The sequence below is a fragment of the Parasteatoda tepidariorum genome, chromosome 10 (assembly GCF_982258835.1).
Source record: "Parasteatoda tepidariorum strain Cologne lab strain chromosome 10, Ptep-v5.0, whole genome shotgun sequence".
In the NCBI taxonomy this organism is placed as follows: domain Eukaryota; kingdom Metazoa; phylum Arthropoda; class Arachnida; order Araneae; family Theridiidae; genus Parasteatoda; species Parasteatoda tepidariorum.
Window position 1 is genome coordinate 74107034 of NC_141764.1, and position 20816 is coordinate 74127849.

The 20816-nt window shown below is 30.2% G+C and overlaps 1 protein-coding gene across 1 annotated transcript in view; it reads right to left on the minus strand.

The window, feature by feature from the left end:
* Positions 1-20046, minus strand: part of LOC107453302 (suppressor of lurcher protein 1) — a 1096374-nt gene extending 1076328 nt beyond the window's left edge. The window contains exon 1 of the mRNA XM_071184104.2: positions 19794-20046. The gene's annotated coding sequence lies outside the window, so the exon portion shown is untranslated. The remainder of the gene's footprint in view (positions 1-19793) is intronic.
* Positions 20047-20816: the final 770 nt, after the last annotated feature.

Genomic DNA, 20816 nt, shown 5'->3' on the forward strand with positions numbered 1-20816 from the left:
CTTCTAGATTATTTTATAAAAATTTTCGAAACATCTCACGCATATCGCAAAGTACATAGAAGTTTTAAATTTTATTTTGTAATTTTATTATTTAAACATTTGTAAAAAAGTATGTTTTAGATAAAATATTACCTGACTTTTTGAGTTTTAAATAAATGAGTTACAAGATAAGTATTTCTACAAAACAAACATTAAAAGCTTTAACAATTCTTACTTCTTTTTTAAACTATTTGTAAGATGCTTCTAAGCAAGACAAATTTAAATTGTTCTCTGAAATTTCCTTTTTGACTTAATTCATAGTTTAAGTTTTTATATATATTCAACAGACATGGCAGCACAACTTACTGTTAACTACCTTTTTTTCTTGCGATTTTCACGTTCATTTTCTCGTGAACAAACTTCTTTTTAGATAGCATTTAACGGTTTCTTAATAGTATAAATAGAATTGTTCTTTTTTTTCTACTTTCACAACTTGATAACCTATTGAAAAAAGTGAAGTTATTTAGTTCTGAGTTTTCGGTGCAAGAGCCAAAAACTGCTATACCACTTTATATTAAAAATATGCTTACCGGGCTGTGAAGGGGTCAGGGAACTAGCCTTGCACCAGAAAGTTCCTGGGTTCGAATCCCGGCAACGCATGGATGTTCTTTCATTCTCTGTATTATCTATCCTTACTGTGGGAGTTGCGTTGACCCACCTGATATGGTGCCCCCAAAAGAGTGGCCAACAAATCTGCCCTGAAAGTACCTGAATTGATGAAATGTTAACACAGGTGGGCGTTGGAAATAAAAAGTATTAAAAATCTTGTAAGAGTTAGTTCAATTTTTTTTAAGGTTAACCAGGGTTATTTAAAATAGTAAACGAGATTTCTAATTGGGATGTCACTAATTGATATGTTTTGTCGTTAATATGTAATAAAAAATATGTTATGTCGTTAATATGTCTCTGCAAGTGGATAAAACAGGCACTGGTTCATTCACTAAAAGGTGTTTATTGAAAGAAAATGGAATGTTGAATTGAAAAAAGCTTAAGAAAAGAATAGAATGAAGAATTTTTCACAATTATAATATTGTTCCTAATAATCATAAAAAGTTTTTTTGTTAAAAAAAAGGAGTTTCCGTTCTATCAAAAATAATTCATAAAAGTTTTTCCTTGTTTTTAATTGCAGGCATTGAACTATTACGTTCTCTGCACCAAAAGATGCCGGAAATGCAGAACTGTGAATCGGAATCGCGAGGGCAGACGATATTACGCATGCCACACTGCTGAAAAACCCATTCATAGGGTGGGCCTCATCCACACAACACAGAACAAACAAAGAGAAAGAGAGAGAGGCACCGATGCCTCTTGCGGGATTCGAATCAGCTTTCCTGACCATCCGACCACCTGTTTGGCATTCAAATAATGTAGAAAACTAATTAAAGACAAACGATAACCTTTAGAGCAAAAACTTAGTTCTAAATTATCAGAGTCTTATTGCATCTTGATAGACATTTTTACTGCAATTTTCTACCATTTTAGTGTGCAAATGAAATAACATTCAAAATCAAGTGATTTTAGTTCTAAAAACTAATTACAATATTTAATATTTCAAGCCAAATGTAAACATACCTTAATTTAAAGTATGATATCTAGAACCAAAACAAAGGATAATGTCTTCCAAAATGCCCATATTGTGGTGCAGCATTTAACGAATTTAGAAATGTACTAAAAATATTCACATTATTTCATTTCTACTTTGAAAAAAAAATTATGGTCAAAACTACCAGAACATGGTAAAATTTTTCATGTTTCTAACTCGCAAAATTTACCTTGTTATGTATTATTTAGTAAATGTGTGATGGTAAGAACTATAATTTCAAAAATCAAAATTACCGGTAAACCGTTAGCATATGAACGAGAAAAATTCCAAATGAAATGGTTTAAATCCCGTATATTTTAGTTGTCATTACTATAGGAGTCTTTTACCAGAAACGTCATTACCATACAGTACGGTAATTTTACCAGATTTTATTTATCAGTTTATCAACGTACAGTTAAAGAATTAAATCAATTAAAAATATAATAAGTGCAATATCAAAAAATTCCTATTTTATACTGTAAATTTTAAAGTTTAAAGATTTGCTAAGAGGACGCCATGGCACAAGAAAAACTTTTCGTCACAAAATTTTCCTTAACCTCTGCAATTAATTCGAAATTTAAGTATTGAAAAAGTCAATTCAGAAAAATCTCGAATAAGCCATAAAGTTTCAAATACTAAAAGAAAAATTTGATTAAATATCCTAATGAAAGAAATTGTGAGAAGATAACTCAGGATTACGCAATGAAAAAGTTATTTTCCAATAATTTATTTGCAATTTGATATTTCGATTTTTTTTTCAATTAATACTTTTAATCTAATTGGCTTACTCTAAATTTGTCTAAACTCACTTTTCATATACTTTGAATTTTAAATTAGTAATGTAATGCTTAATTAATAATGTAATGCTTAATTTTAAATTAGTAATGCCCTTAAGTTCCTTCCTCTTACTCTTTGTCTAACCCTCTCTATAAATAAATAAAAATTCTCATACCTCTACATATTTGTACTAATTAAAACCTTGTATATAAAACAAAACTTCTAAAGGTACTTACTAACTTTTAAGATTAAAATGTAGATATAATTATAAAGTTGAATTCATAAATTGCAAAAACTGAAAATTATTCATTGATTTTGATAATTTTAATTCAAATGGAAAAATCCCTCCAAACCAGCGATTTTTAAAAAAATTTATTAACTTTCCAAATATTTAAGTTATTTGCGATTTAAAAAGGCCACAGTGTGTAAAAACTTAGGGGTCAAATTAAGATAAAAAGGACTGTCACTTGAGGAACCAATTCTTTTTACCGTAAAAATGAATTTTCACCGGAACAAGTAACAGAACAAAAATTCTCATATACTGTAATTTCTTACAGTAATAATAACCGTAAAATCACTGAAGAACACTAACTATTACTGTAAAATATACGGTATAATATTTTTTAATAAAATGGTTTTTACGGTATAATAATTTACGGTAAGCAAGATTTTATAGTAAAATGTATTTTACGGATGTCACGTTATATCAGATTGTTTATTTCATAATATGCTACGGTAAAAAAGGATTTTACCGTAATAAGTTCCGGCCGGTACTTTATATCTTAATTTGATCCCATATTTTTACAAACCAGTTAATTCCTTAGAGCAAGATGGTATATATAGCTAAAAATCATAATTTTGTTTTTCAAGTGGAAAGCATTTCAACTGCGGCTTTCATTATTTTTCTTGCTGAAAGATTTTTTAGAAACTCTTAAAACTTTGTAAATGGAAATACTTGATCCATATGAGAAATAGATATTATTAGATCTATTTATCTATACCAATTATATTAAATTTCAAAATTAGAGCACAGAAAAAGAAATATTTTAATGCATCTATTGTAACAAAATTTAATTCTTGAAACGTTTTTATTTTAGTTCCTCATCTTATTCATTGTTATAAAGCTTAAAACTCTATAAAAACGAAAATAATCCGATGAATGCCTTGCTCAAACATTACCACATCAACTCAGTTACACACTTAGTAACGTGAACTTAATTAATCCCTTAACAAAAATTAGAGGAAAAAAACTCATCCAAAGCTAAAAAATATTGCTAAAACTTTAACCAACGTAGAAATTTTCGCACTCCTAAAAAAGGGCTAATATCTTTTGTGTTCTTCATCAACAATATTTATGTTAATAATTAATTTGTAAATGGAATTTTGTAAAATTTGTAAATGGAAGTACTTGATCCACATGAGAAATAAATTTTATTAGATCTATTTATCTATACCAATTATATTAAATTTCAAAATTAGAACACAAAAAAAGAAAAAGAAATACTTTAATACGTCTACTGCAACAAAATTTGATTCCTGAAACGTTTTTATTTTAGTTCCTCATCTTATTCACTGTTATAAAGCTTAAAACTGTATAAAAACAAAAATAATTCGATGAATGCCTTGCTCAAACATTACCACATCAACATAGCTACACACTTTGTAACGTGAACTTAATTAATCCCTTAAACAAAAATTAGAGAGGAAAAAAAAATAATCTAAAGCTAAACAATATTGCTAAAACTTTAACCAACGTAGAAATTTTTAACGCACCTAAAAAAGGGCTAATATCTTTTGTGTTCTTCATCAACAATATTCATGTTAATAAGAATCATTACAAAGAAAATTAATCCCCTAAACGATATCCTATCCCTACAAAATAATTTTTCAACATAATCGTCTTATGACTTTTTTTTTAAATTTACCTTTGCTTTTATTACAGCCAATATTTAGGTCAGCCAATATAATAGATAGCGTTTTTTTTCTTGGAGCAGCGGTGACTGGCGACTTCTTCTGGAGCATCTCCAAGAAATTGTGATTTATATTCCCTAATAGCAGCCTTATAATTTATGCCAAACTGCATCGGAAATATAAATCGTTTATTATTAAGAGATAAGTACAAACAAAAGCTTGGCTATGAAATAAAAAAAGAAAGAAATGAGACAAATCGATAAAGAGCGTTGACAAAAATGACAGCTTACAAGTATTTTATAGAATTTTTAAAAGGTCTAGGTATTTATTTTTCCAACGTGACGTGAATGTTTTTAATGTTTTTATTTTTGGAGTCTGTCTGCGCTGCAGTTTTTAAATTCACATTTTATTCGTTTCTCTCAACGCAGTAAGCTCAACTCCCCGGGGAGCAATTTATTTTATGGGTTTGTTATAATGCAATTGCGAAAGTGTTATTATTTGAGAAAGTTGTGTAGCATTCTTTCAAGGGACAGTATTTGTTTTGTCCTTCCCAAATCAACTAGTTAATGTCCAAGACATAACTTTTCAATAATATTCTGTTTTAATTTCAATAATATTCAATATGTTAATATTAAACATAAATTGTAAATGTAGGTAAATCAAGTAGTTATGAGTAATTCTTGACAACTGCATGAAAATGTCCAAAATTCCTGCCAAAATAAAAATGCAGGAAAGTTTCAAATTATGCTAGACTCTTAAAAAATATGTATTATTTAAGATTAGCAGAATGGAAAAATTATATGAACTTGCACTTTTCTTCTTTACGTGGCAAAACTAAAAACGTTACATTATGAACCAATAGTTTATTATTTCATTAAATGTTTATTTTTGCTATTGGGGAACTTAAAATGAAATAAAGTCTAAAAAATAATTTAAGTTGAAAAAACTGTCGATGCATATTTCGAACTGTTAATAATGATAAATTATTCTTGACAACTGCATGAAAATGTCCAAAAATCCTGCCAAAATAAAAATGCAGGAAAGTTTCAAATTATGCGAGACTCTTAAAAGATATGTATTATTTAAGATTAGCAGAGTGGAAAAATTACATGAACTTGCACTTTTCTTCTTTACGTGGAAAAACTAAAAACGTTACATTATGAACCAATTGTTTCTTATTTCATTAAATGTTTATTTTTGCTATTGGGGAACTTAAAATGAAATAAAGTCTAAAAAATAATTTAAGTTGAAAAAACTGTCGATGCATATTTCGAACTGTTAATAATGATAAATTCATGAATAAATAATCATATAAACTAACGCTTTTGTTATTTATATTGAAAACTTTAAAAAAAAGTTACTTTATCGACACAACGCTTGATACCTAATGTCATTGAAAAATTTATAATAAAATTAATGCTTAAATATAATGTATGTAAAATTTGTGCCAAAAAAAGTAATTCTAATATGCTTGCAATGGCGTTAATAACTTAATGAGGGAAAGATGTTATAGCTGTTAATAAATTAAAGACAATAAATTAATGGTCATAAATTTTAAAAAAAATACACTTTCCCTTTTCTTCTTTATTTTGAACAATGAAAAAAATTATCTTATCAATATGTGGCGTCATCAAAGACTCATCACATCGAACGTCACACGGGACGTCATCTTCATTAAAATGCAGCGCGGTTGGAAGAAACCGATCTCTCAAGATGCAAATCAGCTTTTCCCGGACTGCGCGCGCCTGCACTCAAGAAGGATAAAAACCAGCTCACCGACGATCAGATGCCACTTCGACTTCAGCTCTCACCCGGAGATGTGTGCAGTACCTAAGCCACCTAGTCCCGCATTACTGATGTCTTCCCACTTACTCTGATGATAGACTTTATTTTGTACAACTCTTTTAAGTATTTTAGTTGTTTATTAAGGAAATAAACCAAGTTATAGTTATATAATGTCTGGTATCTTCCACATCCTTCCAAACACTAAAGATGGTGACCCCAGGACTAGAACTCATTTGAATGGAGTCTTGCAAGATTCAAGAAATTTCCGCACGTAAGTTCCTTATTTTTGCTCATAAAAGATCTTTTTGATTGCCCTCTGCCGTACAAGGAATATTCTGTGCCTTTTTTGCATTATTTTCTACAATGCCTACAGATAGTGAAGTCATGCGTGTGGCTGTTAAAACACCTCCTGTTTGGAGGGATAATATAGAGTTGTGGTTTAGTAACATTGAGTCCCAATTCGAAATTGCGAACATTACTGCGGACGGTACCAAATTTCACTACGTTGTTTCTGCATTGGACAGTGAACTTTCGTCTTTTGTCTCTGACATAATAAAAAATCCTCCGGCAGAAGATTCCTACGTAGCGCTCAAAAAACGTCTAATCGATCAGTTTTCCGATTCTGAAAGTGCTCGTATTAGGACTTTATTATCTGATATGTCGTTGGGTGATCTGAGACCGTCTCAACTTTTACACAAAATGACTCAATTGTCCGCTACTAAAGTTTCAGATGAGGTACTTAAAATGCTCTGGCTTCAACGCTTACCATTAAACATTCAACAAATTTTATCAGTCAGTTCGGATAAGTTAGAAAGTTTGGCTACAATAGCCGACAAAATCTCTGAAATTACTAATATAACCCCTAACGTTTCTGCAATACAAGATGACTCTGATAGAATTAGTAGACTAGAAGCAACTGTTGCCGAACTGAATAAAACCATAAAGAGACTTTCATCATTTAGGTCAAAATCTCCCAGAAATAGACTGCGAAGCAAGTCTCCAGCAAGAAAACAGTATTCTACGTGCTGGTACCATTTTAAATTTGGAAATAAAGCGCTGAAATGCAAGCAACCATGCAGTTTTCAGGAAAACTAGCTTGCTCGCAAGTTTCGGCGACGGCTTCTGCGAGTTATGATCATAGTCGCTTATTTATTAAAGACCAAAATTCCGGTACGAAATTTCTGGTAGATAGCGGATCAACAGTTTCGGTTTATCCCGTTCAGCGTCCAGCGAAACATCTTGATAAAAATATCCAATTACTTGCAGCTAACGGCTCGAAAATTTCCACTTATGGGAAAAAGGTGCTTACATTAGACTTAGGATTTCCGCGAACTTTTCGGTGGACTTTCATTCTGGCTGATGTGTCACGGCCGATTTTAGGAGCAGATTTCCTTGAACGATTCGAACTCATTCTGGATATTAAAAATCGTCAACTAATCGATAACACATCTGCAAAGTACATTCGTGGTTTTTACACCTCTCAGCCGAGTAATAGCATTACCGCAATAGGTAAAAATTCGGTATATCATGAACTTTTATTTAAATTTCCGAATTTGACAAATCCTTCAGTTAATGTCGTAGTTAAGGATCACGGAACTACGCACTGTATTATAACGAAAGGTCCTCCTCTCTGTTCCCGAGCTCGTAGGTTGCCGCCTCATAAATTGGCTGCCGTTAAAGAGCAATTTCAGGAGATGGTCGACCAGGGAATTTGCCGTACTTCCAGCAGTCCTTGGAGCAGCCCCATACATCTCGTGCCAAAGGGGAAGAATAATTGGCGTATTTGTGGGGATTACCGCCGGCTCAACAGCGCCACGGAGCCGGACAGATATCCAATACCACACATTCAGGATTTTGCCTCTGAATTACATGGAAAAACAATTTTTACAAAACTGGATCTAAAACGCGCGTATCACCAGATACCTGTTGAACCTAGTGACATTCCAAAAACTGCTTTAATCACCCCAATAGGGTTGTTTGAATTTAAGTACATGACTTTCGGATTAAGGAATGCAGCCCAAACCTTTCAACGGTTTATTGACGAAACATTAAGAGGTTTAAAATGTTTCGCATACCTTGACGACTTACTTATCGCGTCAACAGATTTTGAAACACATTTATCGGACTTGGAGGCTATTTTCACGCGTTTAAATGCTAAAGGTCTGGTTTTAAATTTGGATAAATGTATATTTGGTGTAAAAGAACTTACTTTTTTGGGTTGTCTAGTTTCAAAAGATGGAATCAAACCAGATCCCGACAAAGTTGCGGTACTTAGCAACTATCCAAAACCAAACAAAGTTCGTGCCTTACGACGGTTTCTAGCAATGGTCAATTTCTATCGCAGATTTATTCCCAAAGCTGCAATTCAACAAATGGCACTTTACGATCTAACTAAGGGAAGGAAGAAGAATGACTCCACCCCTTTACAATGGACTGATGAATCTAATAAAGCTTTCAATATTTCCAAGGAATCAATCGCAAACGCTGCACTTTTAGCACATCCATACCCTAATGCTAAAATCTCTCTTTCAGTTGATGCTTCAGACCTTGGCATAGGAGCTGTATTACAACAGCATATAGCTGAGGGGACCGAACCACTTGCGTTTTTTTCTCGTCGTTTAACACCTGCTGAAAGTAAATACAGTACTTACGACCGAGAATTGCTTGCGATTTATAGTGCTATTAAAAATTTCCATTATACACTGGAAGGTAGATCCTTCACAGTTTTTACAGACCATAAGCCGTTAATTTTTGCTTTTAGCCAGAAGCACGAAAAAATCTCTCCTCGTCAACTCAGACACTTAGATTTTATTAGTCAATATACTACTGACATTAGATTTATTTCAGGCAGCGATAACGTTGTCGCAGATGCATTCTCTCGTATAGAGGTGATAGATTTACCTAGTACGATAGATTACGCAGCAATGGCGGAGGAGCAATCAAAAGACGCTGAGCTGAAGGAATTACAATCTAACCCTTCCTTGACGATCAAGCCGATCGTTTTTAGCTCAAGTGATCTACCACTATTTTGCGATACCTCTACGGGTAACATACGCCCGTATGTTCCAGAGAGCTTCAGACACCTAGTGTTCCAGTCAATACACAACTTGTCTCATTCAGGCCCCAGACCGACGACTCACGCTGTTAAACAGCGATTCATTTGGCGATCTCTGAAGAAAGACTGTTCGGAATGGTGCAAGAAATGTTTAGATTGTCAGCGATCAAAAATTTCACGACACACCAAAACTCCTCTTGGGCAATTTCCAATTGCGGTCGACAGATTTCGACACGTCCACTTGGACATAGTGGGACCACTTCCTCCATCGCAAGGATACACTTACATCCTCACGTGTATCGATCGCTTCACTCGATGGCCTGAAGCTATTCCCCTGAAAGATCAGTCGGCTGAAAGTGTTGCTAACGCTTTCTTTTCAGGATGGGTTGCTCGGTTCGGTGTGCCAGAGATTATTACGACTGACCAGGGTCGTAACTTTGAAAGTAATTTATTTTTAGCTCTTTCGAAGTCTCTGGGTACCAAAAGTAATAGAACCACAGCTTACCACCCTTCTGCAAATGGCTTGATAGAACGCTTTCACCGGCAGTTAAAGGGAGCCCTCAGGTGTAGTCTCGCCGGCACTGAAAGATGGATGGAAAAATTGCCGATCGTCCTCCTGGGAATACGAACTGCCTTAAAGGAAGATCTTAACACCTCGACAGCAGAGCTTGTATACGGCTGTAATCTTCGCCTGCCTGGCGAATTTTTTTCTTCTATTTCAGGTACGAAATCTCCACAGCAACTGCTACTATCCTTGAAGGAGCACTTCCGGCAGATTCGACCAACACCTACCTCACGTCATGGATCAATGGAGATGTTTGTCCATGCTTCCCTGAAAGAAACTTCGCATGTTTTCATCCGTGACGATGCTGTCCGTCGTCCATTCCAGTCTCCTTACCTTGGTCCTTATCCTGTGATCGAACGCAAGCCGAAGTTTTTTCAAGTCCAGATCGGAACTAAGAAGAGATGGATCTCCACTGATAGACTTAAGCCTGCCCATTCTTTTTCACAGATTCAAGAGGCTCCAGTCATCCCGCCGCCGATACATCCCGTGAAGTCTGCTCTTAAGACGTCCACAACAACTCGGTCCGGTCGACACGTCCGTTTCCGGATTCCCGTACCTCAGCGTTCTGGACTGGTGGGGGAGTCCTGTGGCGTCATCAAAGACTCATCACATCGAACGTCACACGGGACGTCATCTTCATTAAAATGCAGCGCGGTTGGAAGAAACCGATCTCTCAAGATGCAAATCAGCTTTTCCCGGACTGCGCGCGCCTGCACTCAAGAAGGATAAAAACCAGCTCACCGACGATCAGATGCCACTTCGACTTCAGCTCTCACCCGGAGATGTGTGCAGTACCTAAGCCACCTAGTCCCGCATTACTGATGTCTTCCCACTTACTCTGATGATAGACTTTATTTTGTACAACTCTTTTAAGTATTTTAGTTGTTTATTAAGGAAATAAACCAAGTTATAGTTATATAATGTCTGGTATCTTCCACATCCTTCCAAACACTAAAAATACAATGCCTGATAATTGATGTCCCCGATACATTTTTAATGAAATGAGTGCTAAAAAATAATATATGTCAAATTTTTGACGGAAAAATAATTTTGATACTCTTGCAATGTCGCTAATAAATTAATGAGGAAAAGATTTTAGAGCCGTTAATAAATTAATGAGAAAACAATGTTAGAGCTGTTAATAAATTAATGACAAATATGTAAATAAACTAACACTTTTATTCCTTACATTGCAAAAAAATTTAAATTTTACGTTATATATCGAAAACCATATAATTATATATTGGCATCAAGTATTAGGCTAATAATACTAATGATAATAGGGTAATGATAATAATGAAAAACTAATAATAATAATGATAATAATTAAAAACTAATAATAATAATAATAATAATGAAAAACTAATAATAATAATAAGATTTTCAAAATTAAATTGAAAATTTTCTCTTTGAGCCTGCTAATATATTGGAGCTGTTAATATATTAATGAAAATAAAATAGTAAAAATGAAATAATAAAATAAATAATTAAACAAACTGGTTATTTTTCATATTTACTTTGAAACAATAAATATGTATCCGAAACATTCAATACATAATTTCATTGGTAACGTAAAAACATTTAAAAGGAAGAAATAATGAAAAAAAATTATTCCAAATGACTCCTATGAGAGTGCGCTACGTTTTAAAAAACGTGCCCAAAAATGGGACCGTGAATACTATTGGATTAAAAAATTAAATTACTATAAAAAGCGCTAATTATCTTTAGCTTATTCTGAAATAATAGGTTAAGTTTTGAAAATTATAAAAAGTAAATATTTCTTTGCTTGAGATTTTTGTTACATTGCGTGAGATTTTTGTTGCATGCCTGTTCACGCAATCTTAATAGTAACACATAGTTCGCATATTTTTATTTAAAAAAAAGAGTGAAAGGAAAGAAAGTTTTTAGACTATAGGATGTAAACGAAATAATTAAAAAATTATGTAAAAAATCATAAATGCTTACCGTTATAATATTACCATTATAATATTACCGTTATAATATTACTATAATATTATTAATTATTATAATATTATTAATGTATTAAATGGTAATATTATAACTTACCGTTATAATATTACCATTTAATACATTTTTTTTTCCTATTTTAGGTGTACAAAGTTTATCTCCCCATATTATCTGACTGCAAATTACCTCTCAATATGTGTAGTGAGCAAAACATCTGGAATCTGGCATCACCACAATTAGGTACTTTATCTTTTATTTTACTACCGTCGTTGAACAGCCGACCCAATTTAGACTTTACGACTACCAATGATCAACTCCGTAACCTTGTAATCTTGTACCCAACACAAAAGACAAGGGAACTCCCAAATCAAATATTGGCTGAAAGTTTCTTTTGTGTAGGACTTTTTAAATAAAACTAATTTGCGTTACATGGAGAAGAAAACCTCGAAAGACTCCCACGTTTAGCCTGACTGTAAGGGGACTCTAATCCATGATCCGTCTACCAATGAGGATATTCTACGTCAGCACTGTAGATCGACCTCAATAATTCGTGCGGAATTCTTATCGATTTATCGTATCGTAAATGTAGTTATTAAATAAAAATAATATTATTTACTACCGTAACATTCTCCAAAACTGCTAAACACCATAATTTTACACTTCAGAAAAAAGCAAGAATGCAAATTTAATATTATGTGCGTTTAAACTAAAGATTTAAAAATTTATTTTTGTATTGAGAATGTTTGTTTTATGAAACTTTTATCTACAGTAAACATAAAAATTATCATTTTTTTTAATAAAATAAATCATTTTTTTCATGGTACACATTAAATGAATTACTTCAAATAGATAACATTAAATATGATATAATTTTAAGCGGGATATTACATCACAAAAAACTATATGCTGGAAGTAACATAATATTTTAATGCATTCTTTTTAAAAATATTTTTTAGCTTTCTCCCAAGTTCCACATTTTTCTTTTATCTACATTAAGTACGATGTTTGTAAAAAAATGTACAATTCGAAATAAAATATGTTTCGAATACTATATTTCAGAAGAAAATTTAGATAATGGTATTTTAAACTTTAACTCGACTTATAAAGGATTTAACTCGGCTTTAAGTTACAAAAATAACAGCAATCAAACATATTTTATTTTAACTATTAATAATATAATAAAGCAGTTTTTAACGATTGCATAACTCAAAAAAGTTTTAGAGAGATGTATGATAAAGAAAAGTTTTAAATTCCTTACCTTACAATTTAAATGCATAAAAAGGTTGTATTTATATTTTTCGAGATAACAATGACCTACAAGTTGCAATATGTAAGAAAAATTTACAAACGTGAATTTGGCTTTTCTTTTTGATATCTGGATACTATTTCAAAACAGGAATAATTCAGGAAAGAAGGTTTTATTTATCTTAAAAAATACACAAAAACAATGAAGTGCAAATAATTAAAAAAAATTAAACATTAAAATTAACCCACTGTTGATTTAAACAAGATTTTTACGCAGTAAATATAAAAGTTTTCGCCCTGTGAAATCAAAATCTATAACATATAAAACAATTGAATAAGAAAACGTTCTTAGAAATTTTCGGTTCAGATAAACAATCTAAAAAAACACATAATTACACTTACAACTTAATACGTCTGTTTCATAATATTAATCTACCAATCACGATAGATTATATATATACAGTACCGCTCAAAAGTATCAGTACACCTAGAAACTTTTAAAAAAATGGCAAAATTCAAAGTGTCATAACTTCTTTAAAAATGATCAAAATTGCTTCTGTTTTAGCTCATTTTGAAGCTTAAAATCTCTGCTTTTATGTACTTTAATATTGTTCATTTTTATTATACCATTGAAAAATTTGGACTTTTAGCTTTCATTTAAAAAAAAATCCCAAAAAACATGTTTTTTGACGAAGTTATTGTCAAATAAAAAAAAAGGTTTTTTTTCAGAATTTAATGATTTTTCAGCAATTATAATGAATTCCGTACCGGAACTATTTAGGCTCGTCCTCCTACCTTCGGTCTTCGATCCATTAACCAGCATAAATCATATGTGGAAAGTCCTTCAAGAGCAGTGGCGAAAAATAGACAAGATAACATTAAAAAAGCTGGTTGATCGGATGCCTCGAGTGTGTGCTGCAGTTATAATAGCGCGGGGAGGATATTTTGAAGAAAGCAAAATATGATGTAAAATATTTTTTCATTATTACATTTTTGTTTTCAAATTTTTTCTGAGAAAAATACGAATAAATAAATTTCAAAATATTAAATTGTAAACGTTGATTCTTATTTCATTATTATATTTTCCCCCCCAAAAAAAGTTAAAATTGCTATAATAAATTATGAAATAATATTATCGAGAAATATTAAATTTTAATTTATTTTAATTAAAAAATTTTAATATCTTATTATAATTACACTAAAATTCATTATAATTGCTAAAAAATCATTAAATTCTGAAAAAAAAACCTTTTTTCTTATTTGACAATAACTTCGTCAAAAACATGTTTTTTGGGATTTTTTTTTTTAAATGAAAGCTAAAAGTCCAAATTTTTCAATGGTATAATAAAAATGAACAATATCTAACCCCTTTGTGCCCGTACATCGCGTCAAACTTCACAAAAAATTAGTACAATTTTCTATGATTGTTTAGAGTGTAATTGTACATAGTTTCAAAATATATTAATCAAAAACAATTAAAGTCCATAAAAGTGGAGATTTTAAGCTTAAAAATGAGCTAAAACAGAAGCATTTTTGATCATTTTTAAAGAAGTTATGACACTTTGAATTTTGCCATTTTTTTATAAGTTTCTAGGTGTACTGATACTTTTGAGCGGTACTGTATATATATATATATATATATATATATATATATATATATATATATATATATATATATATATATATATATATATATATATATATATATATATATATATATATATATATATATATATATATATATTCAATATTCACTGACAACCCTCACCCCATTACTTATTATCTCTAATGATTCTATTTCTTATCCATATAATTTCTTCAAATTTTGAACAACTCTTTCCCAAAAATCTTTCAATTGAATAAAGAAATTAGCTTGACAAAAAAGCAATTTAATTCTCATTTTACTCGCATATCCTTTCCCAATTTGTAATATTTTAATAACTCACTGATTTTATTTTTTATTTATATAATCTAGTTAATAAAAAATATTTTCTGCTTCATGTTTGGACATTTTTAAAAGAAATCTCACTTCGCAATAATTTTCAATAATAAAATATTTATAACTATGAACAATACTTATTTGTTATTTCTGCTGATTTATTTTTTAAAAATTAAAATTTTATCTTGAACTTGATTGCCACATCACAATATTGTTCGTATCTTATATTAATGCAAAAAGAAGCAACATATGCGGAAAAAAATAAGCTTTTTTTCATATAAATTGGAGAAAAAAATTCTGTGTTTCACAAATATATTTTGCATTAAAATTCAAAGAAAATACATTTTGGCATTAAAATTTAGAAAATAAACTGTCAAGTAGAATTGAGTTAAGAAATTTGACTGAATGTAGAAAACACACTTTAAATATGATTTATAATTTATAATAATGAATACTTTAGATTCACACCGAGAAAAAAAATATGCTCAAAACTTTCAGAATGTGGTAAAATTTATCGTGTTTCTAACTCTATGGGAACACAAAAACCCTCGAGAGTTTTTACCCAAGCGCTTTGGTAAGGATTTTGGTAAAATTAAATATAAAATATTTGTTATAATATCCGAAAAAATTTAGTAAATCAGGTAATTTTATCATGATACCTTACATCATACCATAAAAACTCTTTTATTTGAATAAATTTAATTACCAGTTATGTATTTCTTACTAATTGTGTGGTAATAAGAACTATAATTTTAAAAACAGAATTTCGATTATACCGTTATATCATGTACGCGAAAAAATGCTAAATGAATGATTTAACTACCGTATATGTTGGTTTTATTTCCAAATTGATTTTTCAGAAATGCCATTACCATACAGTACTGTAAATTTACCAGAATTTTTTCTCCATACTGTATAAATGTACGAAGAAATTCAAATTATTGCATTCAAACAAAACTAAGAAAAATTAAATATATTTTATAGAACGAGGCTGATAATACTAATTAACCGAATATCACATATAATTTAATAACGTGATGAATTATTTAACAAAAGTGCACAGTATTTGGCGTTTGAAAGGAAGCATTTCCGGTAAGGCGTCTTACTGTGAATAAACATTCAGAAAGCAAATATTAATTAAACAATGACAAAGACATGTACGTTTAATGCACATTAAATTATCTTATATTAGTCATTAGAATATTTTTCAAATAAAACACCATTTCGAGAGATAATCAACGAAAAATCAAAGCTCAATGAGACCTGGGTAAAAACGCAAACTCGAATTAAATAAGGCAACCATCACCATAAGTTTAAAAAAAGTGAAAAAGAAATATCACAGGGGCACACAAGTCCAACAAAAGAAAAATAATTTAAACTTATTACAATTAGTCAAATCATAAGCGGCTCGATATTTTACACAATTATATAGGAAAAACACTTTTTGAAAAACGTAATATCATAAATAAAAAGAATTTTAAAAATTATTTCTAACCCTAATTACACTAAAAAGTGAAAGTAAATTTACGAAATTTAATCGTATTTCAAATTTTAGATGGACTCATAACTAGAACAATATTGTTTCAGAAAAATTTATGAATATTTTAAGCCTTTATAGAAAAAAAGATACTTCATTAAGACTATCTTTCTTCATTAAGACTATCTTTAACTTTAAAAAAATTTTCAAAACTTTGATCAAATTTCATATACATATTTTGAATCAAAATAAAAATATAGAACAAACTTACATCCCAAATCCTAATCGCAAATTAATTGTTTTTATTAACTGATATACGATGTCTTGATACGTTTTAAATGAACTAACATTTATATAAACTAACATTTATATAAACTAACATTTATATAAATTAACATTTATATAAACTAACATTTATCTAAACTAACATTCATATAAACTAACATTTTTTATAAACTAATATTATTTTATAAACGATTTCTATAAACAAAATTTTATTAGCTAACAAAATGAAATATTTAATAAGAAAAGGCATCTAATTTCAACAGTAAACAATGTAGTAACGTTATTCGATATCTTCCAAAACAAGAGTTCGACATTTCAAAAGATAAATGAAGAGGAAAGTATTTCAATCGTATTATATTACAAAGTGCTCTTTATTTCAATCGTATTATATTACAAAAGTGCTCTTTATTTCAAAGTATATCCATAAGTAAATCGTTTCTATTGGTGAATATTCTATATTTATCTTTAAAAAATTATTAATTGATAAAATAGGATATTTTAAGTCGCTGGTGTCCGATTTCAAGAATAAACTTTTTTTAATTTATTATTTGTTATATTAGAAAAAACTGTTCTGCATTTCTACCAAAGGCACATGCAACCAATCAGAAAAAAGGAATAAAAATGCTTTTATCTCAGATCGTTGCCATAAATTAACCGTATCTATTAACTAATATTCAATATTTTTCGCAAATAAAATTTTATTGCTTGAAAATAGAATAGTTTAAGTAACTGGCATCTAACTTCAACAACAAATAATGCTAATAATTCTTTCTTAGTTAACTTCCATATCAATCCTAGAACATTTCGTTCAAAAATTAAAAATTTTATCAATCAGCGCAATTGTTTCAAAATCTGCCTACCCTATAACAACCGGCATAAATCGTAATTTTTCACACACATTCCTGTTATCATTTCATGTCTTTTGATCATATATATTTCAATCATTATCTAGTATAATCTGCTATATTTTTGATTAAAAAATTTGTCTAACGGATAATAGAATATTTCAAGAAGTAATTGCCTTCCAATTCTAACAATAAACAATGCTAGTAACTTTTTCTTTGGCACAACTGATTCAACAGTCTGATAAAAACTTAAAAATATAATCAATCAGAGCAAATGTAATAAAATCCTCTTATCCCAAAACACCGGCATGTACTGTTTTTCCAGCTCATTTCAAATCTTTTGATCAAAGGATATTTCATCATTAAATTTTGATCAAATGATATTTGATCATTTTGATATTTCAAATCGCATCTATTAATTTATAGCCATAAATTGCTTAAACAAAATGTTCCAAACTTACACAATAGAATATTTATGAAATAATTTGGCATCCGATATCAACACTAAACAAGGCAAGTAACTCATTCTTTATCTTCTCTGGTTCAGCAAATTGACGAAAACTCAAAATTATAATCAATCAATGTGAAAAATTGGATGACAATTACTTAATGTTCTATTATGTCCGTTAGATTAGAGCAAAATGTAACCAATCAGTAATAAAAATTTCTCCTCCCAAAACATCCGGCTTATACTATATATTTGCCAACATATTCCGAACATACTTTGGTGTCTTCTGATCACTTATTTGAAATCATATTTATAAATCTATAGGCAATGTTTTACGTACACAAAAATTTAGGCAATATAGGCAATGTTTTACGCACACAAAAATTTTCTAATTGACACTATAAAATATTTCAAGAAGTATTTGGCATCAATTTCAAGAATAAACAATGCAAGTAACTCATTCTTTGGTATCTCTAATTCAACATTCTGATAAAAAAAAATCAAAGATATAATCAATTAGATTAAATTCCTCTCATCCCAAAATATTCTGCTCATACTATAATATTGACATCACATTCTAAACATCATTTGATATCCCTTGATTACATTGTTTTCAAATTGTATCTATAAATTCATACGCAATATTTCGTGTAAAAAAAAAATTTTTTTTAACTGACACAATCATAACTTTAAAATAATTAGCATCCAATTTCACAATAAACAATGCAAGTAATTCATTCTTTAGTTTCTCTGGTTCAACATTTCGACCAAAACTCAAAAATATAATAAATAAGAGCAATTAGAATAAAAAATTAGATGGCAATTACTTATTATTCAAATGAGTCCGTTAGATCAGAGAAAAATATAATAAATCAGTTTCAAAATTGTCTCATCCCGAAACACCTGGATTATACTATATCTTCTCCAGCATGTTACGAACATCATTTGACGTTCTTTGATGATTTATACGTCAAATCGTACTTATAAATCTACATGCTATATTTTACGTAAACAAAATCTTTCTAGCTAACACAATAGAATGTTTTAAGAAGTAATTGCTATCGAATTTCAACCATAAACAATGCAAGTAGCTCATTCTTAGATGATCCTAATAGACCAGTTGCTAAAAAAAACTCAGGAATATAATCAATCAGAGCAAATGTTTTAAACTATCCTCATCCAAAATTATTCGGCTTATAATATTGCCATCGCGTTCCGAACATCATTTGATGTCTTTCGGTAGTATGGATTTCAAATCGTATCGATAAATCCTTATGCAATATTTCGCGTAAGCAAAATTTTTTTTTAACTGACGCAATCATATATTTAAAATAATTGGCCTCCAATTTCACAATAAACAATGCAAGTATTTCGTTCTTTGGTTTTTCTGGTTCAACATTCCGACGAAAACTCAAAAATATAATCAATCAGATCAAATGTATCGAAATCACAAAAATTTCTTCTTCTACTGTAACATTGCCAGCACATTTCGAACATCATTTCATGTCTTCCGATCAAATACTTCAAATCGTATCTATAAATCTATATGCAATATTTTGTGTAAACAAAAATTTTCTGACTGACACAATAAGAAGTAATTGGCATTTAATTTCAATAATAAACAATGCAAGTAACCCGTTTTTTGGTATCTCTGGTTCAATATTCCAGTAAAATATTATCAATCAGAACAAATGTATTAAAATCCTCTCATCCCAAGATATCCGGCTGAAACCGTATCTTCACCAGCACATTCCGAACATCATTTGATGTCAAACTAGTCATCTGTAAAGGTTAACCCCCATCCCATCCAAAACCATGTGTAGTTTCAAGTGATGCGGGAAGAGGAAAAGAAATCAAAAGAACACATCTTACCTTATATATTTTCCTCAGTGTTGATTGCTTCAGAGTACACAGAATAAGCACAAAAGATCCTAAATCCGACATCCTCCTTCGAGGAGGAGCAAGAGCAATACTGATTGATGCAACATGATGGAGAGCGTGCGAGCCATTGTGCCGCAGCATCCAAAGCAGAGCATCCTCTCACTCCTTTTACTCCTGATCGGGATGAAGAGGAGGAGTAAGGGATCGATGCTACGAGTGCGGCTCTCCCTGACGTCTGATACTCGAAACTGCGCCTGGAATCCATGCGCATACTGTACTGCGCTACAGGTGTTTTGAACGTAACATTTTACAAATGTTATTTATAGAAACGTTGTGACAAACATGAATGAATTTTAAATTAACGTGGAAAATTCAGTTTGGAAGGAAAAAAAATTTAAATATTGGTTTCTTTCAAGCAAGGTACTTTTTGGAGCAGGTGTCACGGCGCGAGTAAGTACTCCAAGAAAGAAAAACAAACAGACATAAAAGTACTTTCTTAGTTTCATGATTATTTAAAAGTATTATTGTCCTTGAATCATCATCTTTAATTTAGATTATGGACGGACAAATAACCTCTTCTCCATATTTTTCTAGATTTTCTGGTGCTTTTATTTCCTGTTTTAATAATTGAATTAATTTTCCAGTTTTTAATAATTGATAAATTATTGCAAAAATATCCAATAATTTAACTTAAGTTGTGAATATATTTCAAATTCGTTTTATACCCAAATATTAATAGTTGATCATGTTATAAGACTTTTCATTAATTTTTATGTGTATTTTGTTTATTAAACAACAGTATTACAATAATTAAATCATCAATTGCAAAATCGATTTATGACCTAATTTGTCATTGTTTTCTGATCACAATTATTTATATTGTTTTATAAATATATCTTTATAAATATATCTTTATAAATATGTTTTTATAAATATACTTTTACATTAATTGTATTTTTATAAAAGTGTTGCTAATTGAATTTTCTATACAAGATAATAAGATTTTTCTGATCT